Raw genomic sequence first — 26665 nt, 5'->3', positions numbered from 1 at the left:
GCTTTGGGCTCACATGCTGCTCCCCACCACCACCTTTGACTGAAAGCGGAGGACATTTTCTACTTCTCTTAGTGATTTAGAACAAGCCAGGACTTGTGATGTCTAAGTCTGGTAAATCTCAGCTTGTTCCAACCACAGTTTTGCCAACTGGAAGGCCGCATTCACACATGACAGGAAACCAGAATTATGGGAGCCAGAGGTTGACAAACCCATATGTTTGTCAGTGTGTGAATGCGTGAAACCCTGGTTGTGTCTAAAAAGCAACCCCAGGTTTTCCTTGCAAAACTCCAATTTGATTCCTTGGGTTGTTGTAGCAAGTTTAGCTGCTCGTACCCAAGGTTTCCAGCTGTCTGCTATACATCCAAATGAGGAACTGCAGGCTGCACTGGCTGAAACTGGAGTTGAGGGAAGAAGCTGCTCCCTCTTTTTCATTGTGATTGGCTGCCGCAGCTGTCCATGCAAGAAGGAAGCCCAGACAGTCAGTTCCCCCTTCTCTCTGCAGTCTCCCTGACTACAGTTCAGCTCTTCTGTTTCATCTGAATGTGGACAGGTAGGCATGCAGGGTGGGGAGCCGAACCGTGTGTCCATTGGACCCTTGGTTCTGCCTTACGTGCAAACAAGGCCGGAGTTTCATATCCTGGTTTGTTCACAAACTGAGAGTAGAACAAGTGGAGATTTGCTGAGTTTTGATATCATGCTGAATCCCAACATGTTCAAAACCACCAAAAACGGTAGAAAACTTCCTCCAGTTTCATATGAGCCTGGGGTTCATACTGTCATTCTTAACCTTGACTAAACAGTTCTGTGTGACATTTGAAGCAGATAGTGGTCTGCAGGCTTGTGTACTTCCTCTTCCTCTCTTTGTTGCCGGTTTTACCTTCCTCCCTGGCTAGGAGATCAGCACCATCATAGTAGTCATGAGATCAACACCAGACCATTGGGGTGTTCTCATCTCAGATGCAGCCCTTTGAAATCAGGTAGGTACCTTCAAGTAAGGTGCATTTAGCAAAGTACCAGGAGCAACAGGCAAGATGGAGCCCAACTCCATGAAAAGGGAATAATCACCTTCGTTTATAAAGGAGCATCCCATTTCTTTAACAGAATGCCTGCCACTGAATCATATCTAGTTAAACTAATAGTGCCAGTCAGTGGGGGCAGAGAGCAATATGCTAGTATTTTTCAGTACTGGGGCCTCAGTCCTACAGTTAGATATTCAGGAACACACAGCCTGTGAAATATAGTGGTAAAATGCATGAGGATGCACCAGGGTCTCAGCAGATTTCACACTGTGCAGACCAGTATATGCAAGGCCAGGCTCTAGTTGGAGCAGCATATGTAAAATGAGAAAGTGGAAAGTAATTTGTTCCTTCCACCACTTCCTCCTCCTCAAACAACTCTTAGCTGTCATGTACAGTAACTGGCAATCACAAAGCCCGAGAAGCAAATTAATTAGGAGTGAATGTGATCTGGACTTCAAATTAAGGTAAAATGTTTTAAGCACTCCATCAACACATTCACCTGAAATGAATTTGGAAATCAGAAGTGATTGTTCAAGATGGAAGTTTCCTTGTGGTTTGAGCCTGGAACAGGCAGATCAAAAGGGAGGAAGTCATAAGGGTGGGCAGCGGGGTGGGGGGAGTGTTTGAGAGAAATTAGATGTGATTTTATCACTGATTCACAAATCATACTAGTCTCAAAGAGGGAAAGAGTAATAGCCTGTCATTTGCCTTAACTAACTGTGTGTCTGTGGAACAATATGGTAAATACTACAAAGGGGAATTGACAACTCTGTTGGTCCTTTTGGTTCTCTCAGTGGCTTTCGATACCATTGACCATGATATCCTTCTGGATCACCTGCGGGCACTGGGTGTAGGGGGCACTGCTGTGCAGTGGTTCCACTCATACCTCTCAGGCAGATTTCAGAAGGTGTTATTTGGAGACTGCTGCTCTACAAAGCGAGAGCTTTTGTATGGTGTCCCTCAGGGCTCCATTTTGTCTCTAATGCTTTTCAATCTCTACATGAAACTGCTGGGAGAGATCATCAGGGGATTTGGTGCAGGGTGTTATCAGTATGCTAATGACACCCAAATCTACTTCTCCATGTCAGCTTCAACAGGCAATGGCATAACTTTCCTAAATGTCTCCCTTGAGGCAGTAATGGGCTGGATGAGGGATTACAAACTAAGAATGAATCCAAACAAGACAGAAGTGCTCACTGTAGGAAACCACAGTTCAGGAAATGGGATAGATCTGCCTGTTCTGGATGGGGCAGGGCCATCCTTAGAGAGCCCTGGCAGGGTGCAGGGCCCAGGGCAAATCAGCCAGTGCAGGACCCTTTCCAGTTAATTCTAATGGGGGTTAAAAGAATGAGGTCTGGGGTGGTTGCCCTGCTTACCAGTCCTGGGGTGGGGTTACACTCCCCCAGAAGGAACAGGTGCATAGTTTGGGGTGTACTTCTGGACCCAACCCTCTCTGATATTTATTTTATTATTATTCATTAATTGTTTACATTTATATCCCGTTCTTCCTCCAAGGAGCCCAGGAGAAGATACCTCAGGTGGAGGCAGTGCTTTCTAACAGCTTCGGCTAGTTCACCAACTGTGCCCTTTCCTGGAAGTGAATGACCTTAAGACTTTGGTGCACGTGCTGGTAACCTCCAGGCTTGACTACTGCAATGCACTCTACATGGGGCTGTCTTTGCACATAGTCCAGAAGCTGCATTTGGTGCAGAACGCTGCTGCCAGATTGGTCTCTGGGACATTATTTATTTATTTATTTATTTGTTCGATTTTTAGACAGCCCTTACAGAATAGCTCAGGGTGGTTCACAAATATCATAAAACAGTTAAAATCAATCAATAATCGGGAATGAAAGCATGACTGTTGCTGGTGCCTATCTTACATTTCTTTTTAGATTGTGAGCCCTTTGGGGACAGGGATCCATCTTATCTATCTATCTATCTATCTATCTATCTATCTATCTATCTATCATTCTCTAAGGTGTACCCATGGCTAATCCTGTGTGTGGCATCTCTTGCAAGAGTTCATGAGCAGAAGCACCATGGTGATTGGGCAGTGGAGATTCCATATGCAGATAAGGAGAAGGAGCCTGTGGCACCATGGTGATTATGCAGTGGGGATGCCATATGCAGATGGTGGGGGGAGTCTTGTCAGGGAGATGCAGCCAGGTCAGTGCTGGAACACCTGTTCCTTCTGGCCAGCCTCTCCGATCTACAGCGTTCCCCCCTCTGAGCCTGTACTCTAGCCAAATGTCGCTGTCAGGGATCGGGGGCTGGCACCCCAACTTCAGCAGCCTCAGAGGCTTCATCAGGAGGAGGGACGGAGGGAAGCAGAGGGGCCTGCAGGCCTGTCAGCTCTGCCTCTGCTGAGTCAACCAGAGTTTCAACCTGCTCCCTCTGCTCTGGGTCTTCATCTGAGGAATCCTCCTCCATGACCCCCATGGGAGTCATCACAGTTAAGGTCAGTTGGAATGCAACTCTTACTGGTCAGAAGATGTTCTTGATTGTAGAGGAGATGAATAGGAAGAAAATAACCCCTTCAGGAGAAGGAGGCTGCCATTGTGTGAATTAAATTAGGAAACAAGATGAACAAGATCTGTTAACTCAAGAATGGAGGGTGGAGGGAGAGGGAGAAAGGAAGGAAGGAAGGAAGGAAGGAAGGAAGGAAGGAAGGAAGGAAGGAAGGAAGGAAGGAAGGAAGGAGTGGAGGAAAGAGAAAGAGAGAAAAAGAAGGGAAGAGAGAAAGAAGGAAGGGTGAGGGATGGGCCTGAGCCTGCCAGCGGCCTGAGGGGCTCAAGAGGCCATGGTGGTGCCTATTGGCAACAAGGAAGGGCCCAGTCAACCACTGCTGCTGTTTGGGGCTACCGAGGCCATTGGCAGAGGGAGGGAGGGAGGAAGGGAGGCAGGCAAGGGAAAGGGCCCGGACCTGTCAGCGGCCTTAGGGGAACATGTGGCCATGGTGGTGGCGGCAGCGAGGAAGGGCCCAGTCAACCGCTGCTGCAAGGAGGAGGTGGGGCTCGGGTGAGAGTGGGGAGGTCTCTGGGGATAGGGGGCTGCAGCTTGGCCAATAGGCGCTAGCAACGCTGCAGCTGTGACCAAGAGGGGTGAGGAGGATGGAAGCTACTGGATGATGGAGGAGGAGGAGGAGGAGGAGGAGTGCAGCTCAGGTGGGGGTGGAGAAATCTCTGAGGTGAGAGGGGCTGTGGCAGGGGGTGAGAGGGGAAATCAAGTACTAGCGTGCAGATGCTCTGTGTGGGTTAAGCTAGTTTATTTATTATTTCTCTATGTAAACCACTTTGGAAACTGTTGTTGAAAAGCAGTATATAAATATTTGTTGTTGTTGCTTGTACATTATGAACCCCACCTCCTATTAAGATCTTCATCTTAATAGGTTCATCTGAGGATGCCACCAGCAAATCTGGTGGTAACTCAACGGCATGCCTTCTCTGTGTTTGCCCTGGGACTGTGGAATGCTCTTCCTGCTGAAATTAGAGCTGCTCCATCCCTGTTGACTTTTAGGAAACAACAGAAGACACAGCTTTTCAGCCAAGCTTTTTATTTAGTTGGTGTTTTTATGGATATTTTGACCTGGTTATATGTTTAACTGTTAAATTCTTGGTTTGTTTTATTCTTGGTATGTTTTATGCTGTAAACTGCCTAGAGACTTCGGTAATGGGCGGTATACTAATTTAATAATTTAATAAATTTAATGCAAATTCATTCATTTATTAAATAAATGAATGAATAAAATAAAGTGGATATGAGGCGTGCTGGGAGCTAGCATTGCCTCTGTGCTAGGGTGTACTGTGCCTCCAGGTTTCCCTCGTGGCCTTGCACATATCCTATAGTTTTGATAATATCCAGAGGTTCTTCTGAGCTTTACAAGAGACAGAGGACTAGTTCAGATGGTATTTTGCTTGCTGAGCCACCCCATGTGATAAAGACATGTGTGTACCATGAGCGTGCATGTTCCCCACCCCCAGCACACCATCCCTTAATTGTGATGGGGCACAGTTCATCTAAACCACTATTCAGACACAATTCAAATACTACTTCAAAGTAGTATTTGGACAGTGTCTAGGGAGGTGGTTTAGTCAAAGCACCACCACCCCACAATTAAAGAACAGCACACTGGTGAGAGGAGAGGTTTGTGTCCATAGAATGTTCACAACTTTACTACATGGGACTGGCCAGTTAGGTAAAGTACCATCAAGAGCAGCCAAGTGTAAAGTAGGATAGGATTTGCTTCCAACCCAAAGGATTTTAGTTTGGAGTGGTGGGGTGGACACTGAATGGATCCCAGTTGTGACTGTATTAAGGACAGCGTTCACCTGTGAGCTCTGTTCACACATTAAATTCAATATGCAGGCACAATGCACAAATGATTTTAGATCTTTATGCGCAATCAGTTATTCACATATCTTCAGCATGCATACAGCAATGCACAGTCTGTACACTGCTTTTTGAGAGGTGCAATGCCCATGTTTACCATTTGAATGAATATATGGACAATCATTTATTAAAAAATGTGTACATACACACAGACAAGACAGAGCTATTCACACAACATAATGTGTGAATGCCTCTATGATGCATCCTGACAGAAGCGTAATGCAACAGGTTTGGCACAGATGACACCATATAGATCTGGATGACGACTGCACAGTGATCATGTGAATCTGCCCTTCCTTTAAAGGGAAGAGGACAAATGATTTCTAAGAAAGAATATTCTAAGTAGTCACTCAGGGAATTATTCACAGAGATGACTCAGAAAAAGTAATTCTAACTTTTAAAAAATCTGTTGGCATCTGAACAGAATATGACTAAGGCCAGTCTCTGAGCCCTTTATCCCGTATTCCTGTTTTGTCTGATAAGTGAAACTGGGGCAGCTTGAGGCATTTTTATAATTAAAATATATTACAGGAGAAAAAAGAATGGGAAAAGCCATCAGAAAGTCATTCAGGGGCTGCCAAGCTAAGAGCAGTTTCTTCAGAGCTGCTACAAGGTCATGTGACACAAGGTGCTGTTCACCTTTTCCCGTTAAAAGTGATGACTCTGGCTAGCAAGTTAGGTTAAAAATGAACAACATGACGAGACTGAACAATTCCTATTCAGACATTATGTCATGCATGCATTCAGTTGTATATACACACATGGTTTTTGTGTGAATGACTGTACAGTTGTTCATTTTAAAAGTGAACTTGAGTACAGGCCTCCTGCAATGCAGGATAGGACATGTACTGCTATATGTATGTTAAACATCATGTTTGAGTAACTGTACCTGTGTACAATGTACACAGATTGTGCATGTGTTGAACATACAAAATTACAAATAGGGCTTCGGAAACCATGGGACTACAATTGTCAAGGATGGAAACTATACAATTTGGGGACTCAGGAGGAATCATGGACAGAGATAAACCACCACCACCCTGCACCATAGTAAGGATGAAAACTGGTTTGGCACCAAACCAGTTCGGACAAGTTCCTAACCAGTTTGGTGCTGTGGGGAGAGGAGCGGCAAGTGGGAGCTTTAAGGAAGAGGAGAGCAGGTCCTTGCCTCTTTGCCGCTGTCCCATGCAGCTTCCTGCTGCGGGGGCACATGTCCCAATTACCCATGCACGGTGCAGTCATGGTGTTGCTGACCACACAATTCATGGATGCCATTTGCATGGTCATCATGGTGTTGCTGACCACACAAATGGTGCCCATGCACGTGCATTGACCATGTGTGTGCTGGTACTATGCATGGGCACTTGGGACATGTGCCGCCCCAGCAGGGAGCTGCATGGGATGGGGGCAAACAGACCTGCTCTCCTCTTTCTTAAAGCTCCTGCTCCCTTCCCCACAGCACTGAACCAGTGCTCAAACTTTGGTTCGTGCACATCCTTACACCATAGTGCAATAACTTGGATTCCAGGACCAGATAAATAGCTCCCTGTTACCTTTGAACCTCTGCAGGCAAATTGCCCTGCACTCGTGGCTGCTGTGTGCATACGGTAAATCTGGGGCTTGATGAGATTCAGGGTGAGGTGAGCAGGAAACCCAAAGCAGTATAATGTGGGGAGGTGGCATTTTTTAAATCTCCTTCCTATATACTGTGGGATAGCAATTGGGGCTGAAGGGGTGCTTTGTATAAGAAACACAAACACCACAGCATTTATTCTCCAACCTCATTTTCACCCCATCCCAAGATATTTCAAGCTCTTAAGAGGCTCTGTCTCCTTTTCATCTGAAAGAGTTTGAAGGTAAGGGATTCAATAGTATGAGTAAGCAGTTTTCCTGTGACCTTAACAAAAGTCCCCCATTACACTTGTAGTGATGCCTGGGGATGTAGCCGACATGGTGCCAGGGGAATAGCCGACAGGAGCTAAACAGTATCTGACCTGAGGAATGACACCTGTGGAATAGCCAACAGGAGCTGGACAGTATCTGGTTCAGCAAATGCCATCCTTTAAAGTGTGAGGGTGCAAAGGATTCAGATAAAACAGAAGGAGACAGAGCCGAACCACATAACGCGCAGACAGAAGGCTGTGCCAGCTAGTCAAAGAGTCAAAAGAAAGATAGCAGACACCAGGGAAGAGATTCAGTGTATAGGTGCTAATATGCCAATGCCAGAAGCCTCTGAGCCAAGATGGGTGAGCTGGAGTGCTTGGTTGCTAACGCAGAAATAGATATAGTGGGCATAACAGAAACATGGTGGAACAGTGAGAACCGGTGGGACACTGTTATCCCTGGATATAAACTCTATAGGAAGGACAGGGAGGGGCGCCTTGGAGGTGGAATAGCACTGTATGTTAAAGAAGGGATAGAATCTAAAAGGTAGAAAACTTAGGTGGACCGGAGTCCTCCACAGAAACCCTGTGGGTGACAATACAAGGCCTGAAAGAAAATGTGCTACTGGGGACGTGCCTCCGGATCAAAACCCTGACAGTGACTGGGAGTTGAAGGAGGAAATCAGGGAGGCGTCAAGGAGAGGCAGGACTGTAATAAAGGGTGACTTCAATTACCCACACATAGACTGGGTCAATTCACAGTCAGGTAATGTCAAAGAGTTCAAATTTCTAGATACTCTGAATGACTGTGCCCTAGAACAGTTTGTCTTGGAATCAACCAGAGAGAAGGAGACCTTGGATTTAATCCTGAGTGGCACCCAGGACCTGGTGCGTGATATCAGAGTCATCGACCCTTTAGGGAACAGTGACCATAGTGCCATCAAATTCAGCATATATGTGGGGAGAGAATCACCAAAGAAGTCTAAAACAGACACTTTGAATTTCAGAAGAGGAAACTTCTTCAAAATGAGGAGTATGGTGAAAAGAAAGCTGAAAGGGGAAATCAGGACAGTCATTTCACTCTGGAATGCATGGAGTTTACTCAAAACCACAATACTAGAAGCCCAGTTAGATTGTATATCTAAAAGGAGGAAGGGTACCACTAAGTCCAGGAAGATGCCAGCATGGCTAATGGGTAATGTCAAGGAAGCCATAAAAGGGGAGAAGACTTCCTTCCAAAATTGGAAAGCCTTTCCAAATGAAGAGAACAGAAAGGAACACCAACTCTGGCAAAAGAAATGCAAGGTGACAATAAGGGAGGCAAAAAGAGAGTTTGAGGAACATTTAGCCAAAAGTATCAAGGGGAATAACAAAAACTTCTTTAAGTACACCAGAAGCAGGAAACTTGCCAGGAAGGTGGTTTGACCATTAGACAATGAGGAAGTGAAAGGAATTATTAAGGAGGATATGGAGAAGCTAAATGAGTTCTTTGCGTCCATCTTCACGGCAGAGGATACTGAGCATATAGCTGTTCCTGAACCAGGCTTTTCAGAGATGGAGGCTAAAGAACTGAGTCAGATAGAAGTGACAAGCGATGATCTTCTAAACTGTCTGGAAAAACTGAAAACTAAAAAATCACCAGGGCCAGACGGCATCCATCCAAGAGTCCTCAAAGAACTCAAATGTGAAATTTCCGGCCTCCTTGCTAAAATATTTAACTTATCCCTGCAATCAGGCTCTGTACCTGAGGACTGGAAAGTAGCAAACGTAACACCAATTTTCAAAAAGGGATCCAGGGACCATCCGGGAAATTACAGGGGGGTGAGCTTAACATCCATTCCAGGCAAATTGATGGAAAGCATCCTCAAAAATAAAATTGTAAAGCACATAGAACAGGCCCTTCTGGGAAAGAATAAGCATAGCTTCTGCAAAGGGAAATCTTGCCTCACAAACCTTTTGGAGTTCTTTGAGAGTGTCAACAAGTGTGTGAATAAAGCTGATCCAATTGACAAAGTATACCTGGACTTCCAAAAAGCTTTCGACAAAGTTCCTCATCAAAGACTCCTGCAAAAACTTAGCAGTCATGGGATAAGGAAACAAGTACATGACTGGTTGAAAGACAGGAAACAGAGTGTAGGTATAAATGGAGAGTTTTCACAATGGAGGGAAATAAGAAGTGGGGTCCCCCAGGGATCTGTACTGGGACCGGTGCTTTTTAATTTATTCATAAATGATCTAGAAGTAGGGGTAAGCAGTGAGGTGGCCAGATTTGCAGATGATACCAAACTCTTTTGGGTAGTGAAATCCCAAACAGATTGTGAGGTGCTCCAAAAGGATCTCTCCAAACTGAGTGAGTGGGCGACAAAGTGGCAAAAGAGCTTCAATTTTGGCAAGTGTAAAGTTATGCACATTGGGATGAAAAACCCCAACTTCAAGTATATGCTGATGGGATCTGAGCTGTCGGTGACTGACCAGGAGAGGGATCTTGGGGTCGTGTGGACAGCTCACTGAAAGTGTTGACCCAATGTGTGGCAGCTGTGAAAAAGGGCAATTCCATGCTAGGGATCATTAGGAAAAGGATTGAAAATAAAAGTGCTAATATTAGAATGCCCTTATACAAAACTGTGGTGCGGCCACAACTGGAGTACTGCGTAGTATTCTGGTCACCACATCTAAAGAAGGACATTGTAGAACTGGAAAAGGTGCAGAAGAGGGCAACCAAGATGATCAGAGGCCTAGAGCACCTTTCTGATGAGGCAAGGCAAAAACACCTGGTGCTATTTAGTTTAGAAAAAAGTCAACAGCGGGGAGACACGATATAGGTCTATAAAATCATACATGGTGTGGGGAAAGTGGATAGAGAGAAATTCTTCTCCCTCTAACATAACACTAGAACCAGGGGTCATTCCATGAGATTGATTGCCAGGAAATTTAGGACCAGAAGACAGGGATACTTCTTCACACAACTAATAATCAACTTGTGGAATTCTCTGCCAAAAGATGTGGTAACAGCCAACAACCTGGATAACTTTAAGAGGAGTTTGGATAACTTCATGGAAGAGAGGTCTATCAATGGCTACTAATTGGAGGTCTATAGGCCACCTCTAGCCTCAGAGGCAGGATGCCTCTGAGTACCAGTTGCAGGGGAGTAACAGCAGGAGAGAGGGCAGGCCCTCAACTCCTGCCTCAACTCCTAGGCTTCCAGAGACATCTGGTGGGACACTGTGTGAAACAGGATGCTGGACTAGATGGGTCTTGGGCCTGATCCAGCAGGGCTGTTTTTATGTTTTTATGTAGCTTCAAAAGGGTAGGGATGTGTGAATCAATTCATTTTTGAATTGATTCGACTAGAATCTGGCCAATTTGGACAATTCAATTCAATGTCAAATCGAATCAGTCCACTTCGAATCAATTTGATCCAGATCGTTTTGACCTGTATGTGGGGAGGAGAGTCTCCTTTCAGTGTGTGTTTTTTTAAAAGAAATAGGTGGTGGGGCACTGTGAAAAAACACTGGTGTTATAGTGAAAAGAACACTGGGCTGTCCCTTTAAATGGCCTCCATGTGTGCACTGAGGCCATTCAAAGGGATAGCCTGGTGTGAGTGGCCAGCAGGTCACAGGGATGGATGGTGGGTCAAGTCACTACCTCCCCACTAATGTGTGCTCTGCCATTACTGTTCCCAGGAGCAGTTCAAATGTGCCTCTGTGTGCCTCTTGTTTTTAAAAGCAGTAGCCAGCAGGCTGCAGGGGGATGGCAAATCAGGTCGCCACCTCCCCTCCCCTCCCCACCCCCCAGGCTCTGCACAGCAAAGGTAATTTCCTGGTGCCCCAGAGGGGAAAAAAGCTGAAAGGATCTCTGCTTGCCCTCCTCCGCTACAGGCCAAATCAATTTGGATTAGATTCAAATCCAGTCCAAATTGAATCAGCCTGTTTAGGGCTGATTCAATTCATGTATAAATCAAACACTACATTTTGATTCAAACTCAAATAGAATCAAGGTTTTCAGTTCATGCACATCCCTATAAAGGGGTCAGAGCCCTAAAAAAGCATTTCCTGCATTGGTTGCTGTGGTACAATAGTGTATAGCACTTAAAGGTTTATAGGTTTAACATGTTAAGAGGGTGATTTAAATAAAGGAAGGACAGCCTCCCCTGGGGACCTTCTTCAGTTTGTGTTCTTCTAAAATGGCTGCTGGACTTGGTGTATAAAGTGTGATCAACCAAACAATGAGAGAGAGAGAGAGAGAGAGAGAGAGAGAGAGAGAGAGAGAGAGAGAGAGAGAGAGAGAATGTAAAGACTTACATTTGAAAATCTATGGTTCCTTTAACAAACATGGCCCATCGTCAGAAATTAGATTTTCAAAATGCAGGCAGCTGGCCCGTCTGGATAAAGATTTGAGAGGTATAGGATGGTTCCTGACTTAATGAAGAAATCACAGGACCACCAAGTGAATGCTTTCATTTTTTGCTATGGAAGACACTGCGAAGAATTGTGGACATAAAAGATATAAAGTTATCAGCTCAACTTCAGTAGGATTCTGATCCCACTTTGGCCACTGCCCTTGCATGGGTGCACCTTCATGAAACCATAACAAAACAGCTGGATCTGCAGGCAACTACCCCAAACAATATGAGGCCTGATAATGTGGACATTGTAAATGCTAAGAATAAAAAGGGGGATGATATAGTTAGACCTAAGGGTCAGCTTAAACCATCACCATTACTGGAATCTGGGAAAGTAAAGCAGACATAGAAACTCCAGAGTAAGCATGTGTGGGGGCTGTGGTAGAAAATCTACCCATACTTAGCAACAATACCCGGCAAAAGAGGTGGAAAGTAGGTGCTGCCATAAAATAGGAAATTTTGCAGAACACCACTCAATCTGCAAATTATTCAAGGAGACATTGTATCCTTGCCCCCTCGCTTTTTAATTTATTTCTCAATGACTTGGCCCCTTGTCTAACCGATTCCAGCCTACATTCGCCATCTGCAGCAGGTGTGTGTATTCCTCTTCTTCTTTATGCAGATGATGCTGCTATTTTATCTAGGACTCCGGTGGGCCTGAGCGAACCTTGAAAAGATTGGCTCTCTACTGTAGAGCAAATGATCTTTTAATCAATTATACGAAATCCAAAGTAATGATTTTTGCAAGGAGACCTAGGCAGTTAAGATGGTCAGTTGAGGATCAACAGTTAGAACAGGTCTATACATATAGATATTTAGGTGTGACCGTGAAAGCAAGGGGCTCATGGAAGGCGCATATAGATCAAGTTATTCTTACAGCACAGAGAAGTTCTCTGGCTATCTGGAGATTTTCCTGTTCTAAAGGAGGCAAGATCATTCCGGCTGCCTTGAAATTATTTGCGGCCAAAGTTAGGAGCCAGCTATTATATGGGGCGCAACTTGGTCCTTTTCCTTCATACAAGTCTATGGATGTGGTTCAAAATTACTTCCTTAGGGCTCTACTTAGAGTACCTAGATGTGCCTCCAATGTAATGTTAAGGTTTCAGTTGTGCGTTCCGAAGATCGAGGTCTGGGCCTTGTTGTCTATTTTGACCTATTGGCTTAAAGTCAGATTTTTTCCTCGAGGATGGATCTCTCTTATCTTGGCTGAAGTATTCCAGCCCATTTGGACACGGGCTATTCAGGACAAAATTGTGTCCTTGGGTCTGTCTATAGACTACCTGGTCTTCTTAAGTTATGACCAGGCTAGGCAGATCCTGAAGCAAAGAATCTTGGACTCTGAAATTCAACAAGAACTCTCCCGAATCCCTGATTGTACTAGAAGGAGCTTGGGTTTGAGCAGTTCTAGCTGGGGCCCTGCTGCCTATTTGAATGCTCTGAGCATGACGTGCTACCAGAGGGCCTTTTTTAGGGCAAGACATGACATGCTACCTTCAGCGGTGCTCTCAGGGAGGTTTCTGGGGATCCCCAGGGAGGATAGATTATTATTTTTATTAATTATTATCCGTGGATACTTATGCACATATTTACATATTTCCTTCTTCCAATTTTATTTTTCTATATTATGAGATGTTTTGTTTATGTCATGTTATGCTGACCTTGGGTCGTAAATAAAGAATTCTATCAAGGAGACATTCTACAAGCCAGTGATGAGGATGCCTATCTTTTTAGGCTCTATATCCTCTATTGATCAAATATAATGATATACCAGTATCAACTTGAATAGCAAAAATATTCAATTTAAAATTGATACAGGAGCTGCAGTTACTGCCATTCCCACAAATGTCTATGACCCATTCCAAGATGAATGTTTAATTCTCTCAGCCAAAGTGTTGTGGGGTGCTAATAACAACCCTTTGCACATCTTGGGACAGTTTCAAACCATGCTGGAAAAAGAGGGGAGGGTTCTACATAATCCTGTGTATGTGATACAGGACCTCAATACACTCCTGTTAAGATTGCCTGCACTACACCATTTACAACTTGTGCAGAGACTTGACAACATTACACAAGATATGACAAGGATTCCTGATGCATATATCTGTGTTTTTACATGACTGAGCAAACTTTGAGGACAATATAAAATTAAACAGCCATGTCCTTTGTCTTGACAGCACTCTGCTGGGTCCCCATGCCTTTACAAGCTAAGGTCAAAGATGAATTATCCAGTATGGAAAAAATGGGTCTCATTTCCCCAGTAGATGAACCTACGGACTGGTGTACAGGACCAGTAGCAGTGCCAAAACCCCATGGAAAGATCTGCATTTGTGTGGATTTTGCAGAACTTAACAAATATGTTTGCAGGAAAAGCCATATGCTTCCAGCAGTTGACCAGACATTGGGGCAATTCTCACGATCAACAAAAATTGGGCTAGCAGAGGCTAGCCCGATTTTTGTTGACCGTAAGAACCACTGGGCTCGCAGGCGAGCCTGGTGGTTCTTGAGCGGGTAACCTGCTCGAGAACCCCTGGTAAAAAGCAGGTTTGCGAAGCAAGCGCTCCAGCAAACCTGCTTTTTATGATCGTGAGTAGCCACGGCACGCCTTTGCGCCATGCCTACTCATGAGTAGACCCCCGGCCGGGAGGTGAAAAGCCGCCTCCCGTCTCTGGGGGTCTCCCCAGTATGCCCTGCGTGCTCTCGCAGGGCATACTTGGGCTTTCAGGGGCCATATGGCCCCCGCCCCCCACCCCGCCGGCTCCATTGGCTCAATTATCTGGTGCAAAAGGTTATCTCAAAGTTTGATGCTACAGCAGGGCTTTGGCAAATTCTCCCGGCAGAAGAATCTCAACTGATACACCCTTTGGCAGGTATTGCCACTTTCCATTTGGTCTTTCATCTGCCCCAGAGCACTTTCAAAAGAGTCTCACGACTGGTATCTGTATTTACAGGAGTTATTTGCCATGCAGATGATGTCCTGGTTTATGCCACTAACAAACACAGGGGCATAACTATAATAGGGCAAGGGGAGACAGTTGTCTGGGTGCCCACTGCCTTGGGCCCCCCCCAGAGGCAAGTCACATAACTGACTCCCCCAGCTGTGCGCCCGCCTGGGCTTCCTTCAGTTGTATTCATCCTCCTAAACTGATTTGAGTGTTAAGACCTGGAGCTACCAGAACAGCATGTCTTTCTCTAGTACCATTAAATGACTTGCATTGTCCACAATTTACAAAACATTTCTAAAAATAATTTAGGATGATGTTCTGTTGTGGCACATAGGTGATAGATAGATAGACAGACAGACAGACAGACAGATAGATATTACTATGCTTATTCAGCCTCATTTAAAATTTCTTTACTTCATGAGCTGAGCTTCAGTGAGGGGGGGCATTTTAAAATCTTTTATCTGGGCCCACTCCAACCTTGCTATGTCCCTGAACAAACAGGAACATGATGAGAGGCTACAGGCAATACTGAGACATTTCAGGCAAGTGGGCCTAACATTGAATTAAAAATGTAAATTTGGGGAAACAAGCCTCACGTTTGTAGGATGTATCCAGCCTGATCTAGATAAGGATACTGCACTTGAACGTCTACCAGGGCCTCTGGATATATCAGCAGTGTGCTGGTTTTTAGGCATGGCAAATTATTTTGGGAAATTTTTACCAAATCTCGTGCAAGTCACAAAGCCCTTATGGGAACCTCTCCACAGAGATGCTCTGTGGACCAGGGGATTGTGCACAAAGAGGTACATTTGTAGCTGTAACACTGCTGCTTTCTTCTCCAGTTTTGGCCCATTATTCTGAAAATTACCCAACAATTGTGGCTGTGGATTCTTCCTCATATGGCTTTGCAACTGTGCTAAGTCAGATTCAACAACGGAGTGAGAAACATCCAGTCACATTCATTTCTTGATGTCTTACTGACATGGAGCGGTGCTATGCTCAGCTGGAAAATGAAGCATTAGCTATTCACCTGGGCCTGTTAATGTTTTAGTTCTTATTTGGTGGGATTAAAATTCACTACCTTTAGTGACCTTACTTGGCTCAAAACCCCTGCATGACCTTCCTCCAAGGATTCTTAAGATTTCACCTTCACCTTCTGAGATTTCTGTTTGACATTGAGCATGCAAGAGAAAAGTCACTTGTATTGGCTGATGCACTTTTCAGGGCCCCTGTTCCTCTACCGCAGTCAAAGGAAGAATGAGCAACAGAAGTGAAAGTTTATGTTGACTTCAGTCAAAATTCTCTTCCAGCAACAAAAAGCAAACTCCAGCAAATTTGCATGGCATTGCACAATGCCAGGATGCACATGTCAGACAGTAATTTGCCACTGCCAACTAGGATGGGGTACCTGGAAACGACTTCCATTGGTGGTGAGACCTTATTGGCCAGACCAAAATGACGGTTTGCACCTCATAAATGGTTTGCTCATGAAAAAGCAGCGGCGTAGTGTCAGCTGCAAAGAACTTTAGAGGGATATACTAAATAAAATTCACAAAGGCCATCAAGGCATTACTACATGCAGAGGCAGAGCACAGCAGGTTGTTTGGTGGCCTGGACCGAGTATGCAAATAAAAACATTAGTGGATAATTGTGAGACCTGTATTAAGACAAGAAAACAGACCGCTGAACCTCTAATTTTGATAAAGCTACCTGAGACACACTCGCAGCAAGTAGCTAAATCTTAAGAGGTGGAGTTAAATAAAGAAAGGACTGCCTCTCCTGGGAGGGTACTTCTTCAGTTTGTGTTCTTGTTGGAGCTAGGACCCTGGCAGCATCAGCTCTCAGCTGCAATGCCTCATAGTGACCACTGGGGTTTTTTAGGGTCATGGATAAAAGTGCTGGACTCCTCCCCTCTTTGTTCTTCTAGTGTTAGTCTCCATTTTGTCCCTCCAGAGATGGCTGTTTGTTTTTGGACTCTCTCTTCAACCATGAGATACAGCTGAAATTAAACTGCAGGCTTTCTAACATTCTTTTGTAACCTTTTCTTTAAATAAATCCTTGTAGTTCTTCAATACTAAAGAACTGCCTCCAGACCTCTTGCTTTCCTGCTTTCTCACCAAACTGGTTTTGCTTTACTATTTGGGGACTGAACTGCCATTCTTCCCCTACACTTCTAAAATGGCTGTTGGTCTTTCTTTGCACACACTACAGTTGCAAGCCTGAAATTTCATCCTGGAGGATGTGCACTTCATGGTGTTCATCCTTCAACTCTAACAGATACAACTGAAGTTGTTAGGGGCTCCACCAGGTCCACACACAAACCTTTTCTTTCTCTCTGCAACTAAACTTCAACTGCTCTTAGTTTTTTATATCTCCTTGAGAGGATTGAGATTGCTCAATCATTTCTTTTCTTCTTTTTAAATTAATGATAGTTTTTTTTTCTTTTAGAAACCCTTTGAATCCGCTGAATATGTGTAAACTTGTTACATTTTACTGCTCTGTTGATAGGCACTGGATCACCAGGTTTGTTATCAGCTTATACAAGTGGGGCCCACATGTAATCATACGCAGCAATAAATGATTGGGAATTTCTCCCCATAGTGCAGTAGCATGAGACTGCTGAGTTCTGGGGCAAGATTGATCTACTAACTTCCATGGAATACTACTTACTAGGCTCTTCTTTCTCACAGGAGGTTGCAGGAAAGAAAATAATCAATGTATATAGAATTCATAGGAGGAGAGGAGCTTTTAAGTACATCACTATCTGAAGGCATTTAGTAAGAAGAGAAGTTAAGAGGGCAAGATCTATGCAATGAGGAAGAAGAAAATATAGTTAAACATCAGATTTCCATATTGAACAGTGACTTGGCTGGAGATAAAATTTGCATGCATTTAAAATTCCATCTTTCATGTACCATATATTCTGGAAACAAAATAGAATCTGTTCTGAGCACTTGAGTTGACTGATGGTAGTAAATACAATACAGTATCCTAAACTGATCAGAGAGGAGGCATGTTAGCAATGCTGAATTAGAATCTCAACCCAAGAAAAGCTGATCTGTTCCATAGATAGTAGATTAAGCTGCTTCTTACAAAGCTGTCAGTCATTTCCAAGCATTACATACACTTAATTTTCCTTTAAAAAATAAAAATACAACCCATAATATAGAATTAATAGAGCATACAAATACGATGCTCATCATGAAACATTTGTGTTGTCTGAATTGCTGCCCAATCCTATTCCTGTCTTGCAATCTTTTCCATTATGATAAATCAAAAGGCATTGTTTGGCTTGAATCAATCACCAGTTTTGAGGATGAATCACCTTTGATTTGCTGAGTTTCATTTTTAGGGACAAAAAGTTTCAAAGCTATACAACTATTTTTTAAAAATCGAAAGCATATATAGTGTGCTGTATCCAGAGGCATTGTAATTATGAAGGGAAGTGGGGCGATTCCGGGATGTATAATCTGAAGTACAGGTGAATATCTACATATTTGTATGTAGCATGTATTCTCTTTGAATATTAGGCCATCCCTACAAGAAATTATGGTCTGGCTGCCTGTAAAACATAACATCCTTAAAATATCCTTGCCACTGCCTCTCAGCATAAAATCATAGGCAACCCAGTCCATAACCCAGTTAAGACAAAGTTATTTAGGTACTGCAGATAAACTGAGCTGTTCTCAGAACTCACCCACTGCAAAAACAAACAAACAACAACAAAAACAGGTCCAGGAAAGCCCAGAGCATGCTACGGTGAGGGTTAGTTCACTCCAGGGGTTGTAGCTGGTTTCTAAGCCAGGGGAGTGTGTTAAAATGTGTCTGTGTGCATAAGGAATATGAGATATTACAGCTGTTCTGTGAAAAAGACATGGAAAGATGAGGAAAAGAAGGCAAGGGGCCCAGAAGCACATTTTCACTTAGGAAAACAAGAAGCTGCTGCCTTATACCAAGTCAGATCATTGGTCCATCCAGCAGTATTGTCGATACTGATTAGCAGTGGCTTCTCCGAGGTTTCAGACAGGAATCTCTTTCAGACCTACCTGGAAATGCCAGGGATCGAACCTGGGGCCTTCTGCATACAAAGTGGGAGCTGCAGCTCAACCACCAAGACATATTTAGCTTCAGCAAAGTGACTGTATTATGCATCCTTAGACCACACTCTGGGACTTCTTGTCCCAGGGTCCACACCAACCTTGCTATACCCTTGGTTCACTTAACAAGTAATGTTTTGTTCGAATGGGCACTACAGATATACCACCACAGATTGCACTAATTTCTCCTGACATCTCTTCGGACATCATATTTTTCAGCTGAGTCAGCTCACAAACATCAAGGGTTCAAACACAAGTTTGAACATCACTTAAAGTATTTTGGATGACATCACCTTATAAAGATGAATTTGCATAATTTTAAGTTGAACATAAAATTTGTGCTGCGCAAGAGTAAGCCCATTGGGGACTGGGAATTTACTCTTGTGTAACACAATTTGTGCAAATTTTGCATTGGTACAGGTACGATGTTGCTAGGCTGATGTACTCTTGCACAGCATGTCAGTCAAGAGCTCCAGCATCCAGTACAGTTGAGCCGCATTTCAGTATTTGGTGGGAAATGAAAGGGGCTTGGAATCCCAGTAGCAATGGCCAATGACACCTTGGGACAGCATCCTCTACAACACAATGAAAGAACTATAAATACTTCTCATGCCATGGAAAATCAGAATGTCACAAAGGCCGTCAAGTGGAAGTGGTGGAGGGGGAGGGAGAAATGGTCCATTTTACCAATCAGTTGAACAAATGGATAAGTCCAAAGGAATGGAAAAGCAAAAGATAAGCATGGGTTGGTGTGCATTATTTCCTGGAATGAGGGAAGCAGAAGAAATGTGCTTTACAATAAAGCACTTATTCAAGGGATTTTGCTTCTATGGAAGAAGACTCTCACAAGAAAGAAAACTAAAGCATTCATTTCTTACATCTCCCACAAGTTAGAAGCCCCTGTGGCAATATACGTCAATTTAACTTTTGGACGCCTGGCTAGCAGCCAGCACGTGCTCAGGTTCCATATGCTCAGCAAACAGCTCAAGAGCCACTATGCAATCGTATTGTCAGGCTGGATAGATAAAATACAGCACAAATCTTTTCATGCCAGATTCCTTGGACTTGCTGGGTGACATTGACAAGTCACCTTCTAAAATTAGCACACTCTGATAATGAGTCTATATCCTTCTGCTAACAATGTTAAATCTCCGGACATAGCTGAGCAATCTGGCTATCCTTCAGTCACCTAGCGAGATATCTGCCCACAGCTTTTTCTCTAGTGGTGAATGCCAGAACGTGTAAGGAAAAGACAGCTTCTAGTTTAATTCTGAGGTCCATCAGAATGGCTTGTAGTGGGAACTGAGGTCAAGAATGGGACATACTAGGCTGCTCACCAATGGGAACTGACTGTGTGCTCAGTGCAATCACGCCATCCACCACCCAGCTGAATTGTGGGAAGGAGGACCTGCAGCAGGGTCTATATCACTATATGTCCACAATATAATTACACACAATACATAACATTCATATAGTGCTTTTTGAGTGTGCAAAGTACTTAATATATATTAACTTGAGGTAATCTTTACTACAACACCTTAAGTGGCGCAGTGGGGAAATAATTGACAAACAAGCAGAAAGTTGCTGGTTCAAATCCCCACTGCTACTATATCAGGCAGCCGTGATATAGGAAGATGCTGAAAGGCATCATCTCATACTGTGTGGGAGGAGGCAATGGTAAACCCATCCTGTATTCTCCCAAAGAAAACCACAGGGCTCTGTGGGTACCAGGAGTTGAAATCAACTTGACAGCACACTTTACCTTCACCTGTAATCTTTACAATGGTCCTATATGGCCAGTATTATTATCTCCATATTTCAGCTAGGGAACTGAGGTGGAGAGGGAATGGTGTGAGCAAGCAGCCTCATTCCCTGCTCCCTCCTTCTTCAGAACTCCCTACAAAAAGTTCTGAAGTTCTTTCTGATTTTCTACAGAAACCACGGGAACCAGAGCATAGCCAGGCATGTAGCGCCACAGAGGAATCTGACCTCTCCTTGGATGAAGCAGAAGTGTTTGCAAATACTGAACTGGGGCAAAAGCTGCCTAGCAAAATATGGTGTGTGTGTGCACGCACACAGAGGTGCATACACAGAGACACACTGAATCATGTGCATTCTTGATTAAGCCAGAGTTCCTGACACAATAAAAGAAGTATTAAAAGCATATGAAGCCAGAGTACCTTTACTGTTCAAACACCCTTAAAGGCAATTAAAATCAGTCCCAAGTAAATTATGCAGATCTGGCCTAATAGATCCTTTTTGTGTGGCACTTCTTGTAAATACCTACTGCCACACCCCTACTCTCCTCAAGTCCAGAACCTTGGGCCACCTTTGTATTCAATGTTTTCCTGCTTTTTGTAGAGTACAGAATCTTATAAACGGTCCTGTCCCCCGGAAACATGTGCAGATGTTTCCTGGAAGCCTCATTGTCTGCTGTCATGGGAGTCGGGTGGCACAAGCTCTCTGCTACTTACAGAAAGCCTACCTGGTTGAGTGCCTGCTGTGTACTCACACCCTTTCCTCTTTAAGCGGAATCAGTAGCCTGCTGAGCCCCAAGTTGGAATACTGCACCGTGGGGTCCAGAATTGCTGAGGTGAGCTGAAATCACTTGCCTTGAGTGTTCCTTACATGGGACTGCTGTGGGGATACCTGCCCTGGACATTCTTGGAAACCAGATTCCTTGGGTCACTCTCTGTGTGGGCTTGACACAGGACCATAGCTGAGTAACTTAGAGCCCCTAGATTCCCGAGAGGAACCCTAGAAAGACCTTGGGGCTAGGTCATTCCCATGGGCTAGCCCCATGGCTCACTGCCTAGGAACTTCAGTGCTCCCCTTTGCTTGCTGTGAGCACACATAAGGCCACAGACCTTGGTGCCACACAGGGACCTCACTGTCTATCCTTGCCCTAGTTTTGGCAGGACCTTTCAAGGGATCCCAGATCCTGCTGGGAAGTCCTTCCCTTTTGGCATGTGCACAGAAGCGCGGATACTGGCAGTTAAGAAGCTGCTCTTTCTGCTCCTTTATTTTCTCTCCCCCCCACACACACACACATTCCAATCCTCTGTTAAAGCTTTCACTTCCTTACTCCCCCTGACTAGTCCTGGGGAGCAGCCTTTACTCCCTGTGCCACTGCAACATCATCAAGGTTGCCAAAAACTACTGTTGACCTTGTGCCTTTGCAGCTTTCTCAAAAAAACATTGACTTACATTCTGTGCAGTGCCCTACTGAGCCAAGAATCGAGTGTGCATGCTGGTTCCATCCTTCTCCAGAGCCCGTCCACACTGCTACCAAACGCAGGAGGGCTCTGTGGCACTGAAGGATTCTGACCTCATTGTGACAATAATGTTCCCATTTGCAACAATGGGGATAAATATAGCGATGATGCTCCTGCAGCCACCAGTTATTAAAAGTGTCAGGGCTTATCTTGTGGCTTTGCTGCAGCCTTGCATAGAGCTTTATGGCTCCATTAGACTGTCTCTCATGGCAGCCAGCACAATCATATCAAGGGAGCAACCATGGATTTCTCCCAGTTGTTTATCTGAGGAGGTCTTTGTGAAACAAACAAACAAACAAAAACCATGCACGGATTAAACTGTGTCTGCTTTCTATCCTTTTCACATTCATATCCAGCTTATTAGCAAACCCATTTTTGAATGTAAAAATGGCAATTCACCTCCCTCCCTCCCCCCCCCGAACCTTGCAGAAGCAAACTTGCTGAAACTGAAAGTCACAAGAAGCTGAAACCCTCCCTCCTTGTTCTGTTAAGAGAACAAAGGTTGTGAAATATTAGCAATTTCACACATGCCTTCCCATGAGCTCCGGAGGTAGGCTTGTGTCACGAACAGTTCCATCTGGTTCAGACTGCTGTCCAGGGCTCCTGATGCAGGAAAGGCAGACTTGTTTTACAAACCTCCTCGGAGGCTTGCATGCTGTCAGTGTTCATGTTGGGGCTGCTTGGGCTGCCAGTGCAGGTGTTGTTACAGCCACTCAAACACTGGAGTCCCAGACCCAAAGCATCTGCATTGCCTTCCACAGACATCACCCAAAGCATAATTGCATAGGCATTTACAAGCTACCTATATGCCGATATAGAACGTCTGCTTATAGAGCGTGCCATATGGAGTCTTCCACATGGCTCAGTTACCAGAAGCACCCATCAATTAGCCTTTTAATGGCTTGATCACAGTTTAGATCTAGATTAGATTAAAAATAGATGCATTTCATTAACTAGAGCTGGACATCTGGGTTCTCCGAGTGGCTCTTCTGAGATGTGGTTTATGCTTTTCCTGCCTTCTTCCTCTGCTTGAAGTCCCCCTAGCTCACTCATCTCAGAGGTGCAGCTTGATCCTGTGGATATGTATTATTCCCATCTCAATATTTATTTACAAACATTTATAACCCCATCCCTTTCAAGGTAAAAAAAAGAGCTTTGTGTAGCTTCCATAATTAAGATCACAAATTAATTATACGTCAAGATATAAAACAAAAAAGATCCACAAAATCAAAGCTAGCAGAGTAGCTAAAAATCCATAATAAATAAAGCCTGGAGAATGAAAAACAAAACAATGTAACCAGTATATATATTTGTAGTAGTATTCGTAAAATGACCCTCAATTCAATCTTTTTAGATCTGTTTTTATTTAAATATTTTAATTCTGTAATTTTTACAGTCTTGTTTTAATTTTTCTATGTGAGCCACCTTGGGACTGTTTTAATGAAAGGCATTATACAAATTTAACAATCAATCAATCAATCAATCCAGTACAGCCAGCAGTTAAAAATTGTCAGACAGTGAAACCACAGATAGACCAAATGTTGATGGTACTAAGTTGAGGGGAACTTATTCCTAGTAGAGGTGTGTGCATACAATTGCAGCCACAGTACTACATGGCAAGCAGACAGATCCACATGGTGATCATAAGAGGAAAATAAGAACAGCCCTATTGTATCAAAGGAAGGGTCTATCTAGTCCAGCATCCTGTTTCCAGTACTAACCAAGCAGATGCTTCTAGAAAGTGCACAGCAGGGCATGAAAGAAGCCTCCTTGCTGTTTTGGTTACCATTCACAAAATTGGTAACTAATATATTCAAAGATAAACTGCCACTGATCATGGAAAGTCCATGTAGGTATCATGACTACTATCCAATGATAGACCTGCCCTCATAAATTTGTCTAATCCCATTTTACTCTTCCCATCACTGTCTAAACCAGGGGCCATCTCCTAGTAGAGAATTCCATAGTTTAATTATGTATTGTGTTACAAAGTAATTTCTTTTCTCCCCTCCCCCATTCTGAATCTCCAGTCAGTTTCACTTGTGCGACCCCAAATTCTAATATGATGAGAGAGGAAAGACATTTCTCTCTATCCACTTTCTCCGCACCATACTTACTTTTATAAACCTCTGCCCTGTTTCCCCTCAATCCATTTTTCTAAGACAAATAGCCCCAAACACTTTAGCCTTTCCTCATAGGGAAGAAGCTCCAACTATGTCATTATTTTGACTGTCTTTTTCTGTACCTTTTTCACCTTGCTGATGTCCTTGAGGCAATGCGATTATTACACTATCCCTATAATGATGGTGCCATAGATTTACATTAAAGCATTATGATAAAATAGCCAGCTATTTTCTTTCCAGTCTCTTTCCTACTTATCCCCTGCAATCCAACCACACAGTAACCCCCCTCCCATTCCCTCTGCTGCCTCCAAAGTATGTCACTGGGGGTCCCCCAGCACTAATGGGCATATTCTCAGAGGGCATCAAGGCATTAGAGGGAAGAAGCTCCATACCACTGGGTATCATGTCAGCCAGCAGGATAAATGAATTATGGTCTCCAGTGATACTATGTATAACAAATTTACTAGAGAAGACCAATCATTTGGACTAGCTGGATGTAGCCTATATAGATGAGATACATGTACATAGGAACATATGAAACTGCCATATACTGAGTCAGACCATTGGTCCATCTAGCTCAGTATTGTCTACCCAGACTGGCAGCAGCTTCTCCAAGGTTGCAGGCAGGAATCTCTCTCAGCCCTATCTTGGAGATGCCAGAGAGGGAACCTGGAACCTTCTGCACTTCCCAGAGCAGCTCTATCCCCTAAGGGGAATATCTTACAGTGCTCACCCATCAAGTCGGACGCCGCTTAGCTAAAGAGACAAGTCATGCTTGCTACCACAAGACCAGCTCTCCTCTCTTCTAGCTTTAGGGAAATATGTATATCTATTATTTGTGCTCTATCTATCTATCTATCTAAGCTCCATTTAGCAACATTGGCTTTGTTTTTGTATATTTGTCTTTTTGTACCTTTAAACTGAATTTTAATTATTTAAAGAAAAAAATCTCACAAGTGTGTCTCTAAAACTTGACTCCACTGACACACAATAATGTGGCGTCCTAAGATTCATACAGTGCTTCTGTTTATGAAATGTCCGCTAAGTTTTATATTTAAGTACTGCTGCTAGACACACACTTCTCCCACCCTGCCCATCAGTTACAGATTTTAGTACAAATAAGTTGGAGACAGCATCAATGTCCAGCAGTGCCTTATGCAGTCATTGCGATGACAATCTGCATTCAAGTCACATTGAATTGAGGTTAATGCACTGCAAGGGGGCAACGCAGGCAAGCCCTTAGTAGCCAGGTTGCATTTCATCACAGAAATTAGATTGTAGTGATGCCTTTTTCAGTGACAATGCTGCATATTGCAAACTCGATGGACACAAAGCAAGGTTGCTGTTTTGGTTTTTTGCCATTTCAAACTGGTAATTTGTTTTTGGAATTAGAAAAAAAACCCAGCACAAGCGTCAAGTTTATTACTACTGTGGCTTGGATCAGTGTCTGTTTGGTTTCACATTATAGTGGTTAGAGTGCTGGACTAGGACCGGGAAGACCTGAGTTCAAATCCCCATTCATTCGTGATACTAGCTGGGTGACTCTGGGCCAGTCACTTCTCTCTCAGCCTAACCTACTTCACAGGGTAGTTGTGAAAGAGAAGCTCAAGTATGTAGTACACCGCTCTGGGTTCCTTGGAGGAAGAGCAGGATATAAATGTCAATAATAATAATAATAATAATAATAATAATAATAATAATAATAATAATATTTTGTGTGTCCCCCGCCGCCTTTCTTCATCAAGGGGCAAAAGACAGACATATGGTAAAATATTGCATTGCTCTGTGTCTTTCCTGGGTAAAAAGGCACTATTTAAAGTGGTGGCTCAAGCAGGGGGAGAGCAATAGGGACAGTTTCATTTTCTCATTCCCTTTGCTCTGAAAACCACTTTGAGAATGTTATTGTTGAAAGGAGGTATATAAATATTTTAGATGATTATGGTGATGACATTGAAAAACATGGGCATCCGCAGGACTTTTTCTGGGATGTGGCGGGGGGTGGGGTGGGCAAAGCCAGCAATCCAATACCCCCTCCTTGGGAGTATGTCCACTGAATTCAATGGGAACTGGTTCAATGGGGGGGGGTAACTGCCCCCCTTTCTGCTCCCCCCAGACGTTCCTGGCAACAATACTAATACAAGATGCATGTTCATACTATCCCCACTGACTTCCCAAGTGGATACATTCACTGCTGCACAGCACTTGACTTTGTTAGTTGAACTGACAACAGCTAGGCACAAGCAGGCAGAAGTAAAGGAAACATCTGTCTTTCCAATCCAGCAGTTGCAAATATACTTCCTGCACTTTCCAGAGTCCCTCAAGCATAGTATAACCAGAGGTTTGATGTGTTGGAAACTCCTGCTTGGAATTTCATTTGGTGTGATTTTTTTAGTTATCGTTTTACACTGGATCTGGTTCATAGAATTGCTGGTTGGCTCGTATGGAAAGGCAAAAAATAGGTAGCATCTTATGATCTATATTTTGCCTTTAATGAAAGTGTATCTTGAGAGTATAACTTAAGTGGATCTCTGGG

General features: G+C 43.8%; 1 long non-coding RNA gene across 1 annotated transcript in view; it reads right to left on the bottom strand.

Moving 5' to 3' along the window:
* Positions 1 to 22048, bottom strand: part of LOC128344751 (uncharacterized) — a 179355-nt gene extending 157307 nt beyond the window's left edge. The window contains exon 1 of the long non-coding RNA XR_008316022.1: positions 21942 to 22048. This is a non-coding gene — a long non-coding RNA (uncharacterized LOC128344751). The remainder of the gene's footprint in view (positions 1 to 21941) is intronic.
* Between the last annotated feature and the right edge of the window lie 4617 nt (positions 22049 to 26665).

The sequence above is a fragment of the Hemicordylus capensis genome, chromosome 1, assembly GCF_027244095.1.
Source record: "Hemicordylus capensis ecotype Gifberg chromosome 1, rHemCap1.1.pri, whole genome shotgun sequence".
NCBI lineage: Eukaryota > Metazoa > Chordata > Lepidosauria > Squamata > Cordylidae > Hemicordylus > Hemicordylus capensis.
This window is presented reverse-complemented; position numbering and strand designations above follow the sequence as displayed.